This window comes from Moschus berezovskii, chromosome 20 (genome assembly GCF_049115385.1).
Source record: "Moschus berezovskii isolate FMDL1 chromosome 20, NW_MosBer_1.0, whole genome shotgun sequence".
NCBI classification, from domain to species: Eukaryota; Metazoa; Chordata; class Mammalia; order Artiodactyla; family Moschidae; genus Moschus; species Moschus berezovskii.
In genome coordinates this window covers 32,365,453-32,367,388 of record NC_142479.1, presented here as the reverse complement: position 1 = coordinate 32,367,388, position 1,936 = coordinate 32,365,453, and positions in this window count along the sequence as shown.

Sequence of the window (1,936 nt, the reverse complement as noted above, 5' to 3'; positions counted from 1 at the left end):
CACCATCGGATGTGCGGAGGAACCAACCTTCTCGCCGACTCTGTTATCTCACCCTGGCTCTGTTTCCCTTCGAGTCCTCATGCAGCCATTTTGAGAACTGTTCAAATCGGAATATCTTCCCAGCCTTCTTGAAACTGGCAAAATTCTATGCGAAGTGTATCTGGAGCCAGCATCCATTGACCTTTTTTCTGACAGTCTAGGATCTGGGGAGCCTTGTGGGCCACAAGTAGAATATGCAGCATCTCTCCAGCTATGATGTGGTTAAATAAGTCAATACAATAAATAGCATAGCAACCTCAGACCAGGAAAAACAAACACGTTTCTTCTTCCATAGCCTATCTAATCAGTTGGTAGTGGCTGCCTACATAACTGTGTTGAGAAGGATTCTGAAGTCCCATGTGGCCTCAGCAAGAAATAATCAACATTGGTTAACAATGTCTGCCATGGATTGGGGGTGACAGGCCGATGACCCTACTTTAGACCCTACCCTAGATGGATCCTGGCTTGTGTCAAAAAAAAGATAAAGAGAATTCAGAAAAACATAGCAAATGGGAAAGGGAAGCAATATTATCTCAGTGAATTCTATAAAAGAAACCCCATCTTACAGATGAGAAAAATAAGTTTCAGAGAGTTTATTTGCCCAAGGTCACACAGTCCCATGGTGACAAATTTGAAGTTATTTCTGCCTCACTCCAGAGTTTAGCTTCTGTTACTCTATTCATATTACTATTCTGGGTGGACAAAAAAAAGCGAGAGAGACAAAAGAAATGATTTTATGGAAAGTGAGAGAAATAAGACGTAAAAGTCGTCATGAATCCACGAAGGAGTCTAAAATAAAATCCGAAATATGTGAAGTATTTCTTGAGACTAATGACCAGCAGTTTCACTGAGAATAGAAAGTGAGCTTGAATGCAAGGCCCTGTAATCTCCGGCAGAAAAGTCACGGTGACGGCACTCTTGCTAAGGGTGTCATCTCTGACCTTCAGTTGACTGGTGGTTGACTTCGAGCAAGTCATTTCCTTTCTTTGACCTTGTTTCCTCATCAGTAAAAGCAGGCCTTTGAACTACATTAGGGATTGGAAATATTTTGTTCAACATGTGTGTCTGAGGTGTCAGGCACGGCTACCTAGAGTGCTGTGTTAAGAAGGATTCTGAGGCCAAATCTGAGAACAACCAAGAAATGGTGTGATGACAGGTTAGCCTTCCAGGTGGTGCTACTGGTAAAGAATCCGCCTGCCAATGCAGCAGACCCAAGAGGCCTGGGTTCGATCCCTGAGCTGGGAAGATCCCCTGGAGAAGGAAATGGCTACCCACTCCAGTACTCTTCCCTGGGAAATCCCGTGGGACAGAGGAGCCTGGCAAGCCACAGTGCATGGGGGTTGCAGAGTCTAACACGACTGAGCACTTGTCAGCAGCAGCAGATCAGTAATGGCTACCTCTGGTATTGGTTGGGGGGAAGAGATCTCTCATGTACCATCCTTGAAGTGCGTGTTATCATCTCACTTCCAGCTCTCAAATTCTATAGCTCCATGATTCTCAGCCATGAGGATGCTCCCCAAGGCTCTCAGTCAAAAGAGAGATGGGTCTCGTACTGCCTGGACTGTGTGTGTTGCTGCTTACTGTGGCGCAGGAGGAGAATCTCTGAGCATTTGTTATCATTTCAGGACTCTCCTCGGAGGCCCCCACGGAGGGGGAAGGGCAGGCCCCAGGCCTGGAGGAGACAGATGGAGAGTTGACAGCGGCCCCTACACCTGAGCAGCCAGAACCAGGCGTCCACTTCGTCACAACGGCCCCTACCCTGAAGCTGCTTAACCACCACCCCCTGCTGGAGGAATTCCTACAAGAGGGGCTGGAGAAGGGAGAGCTGAAGCCTGACCCACCTACAGCGAGTCCCCTGCCCCGCCTGGCCAATCAGGACAGCCGCCCCGTCTTCACC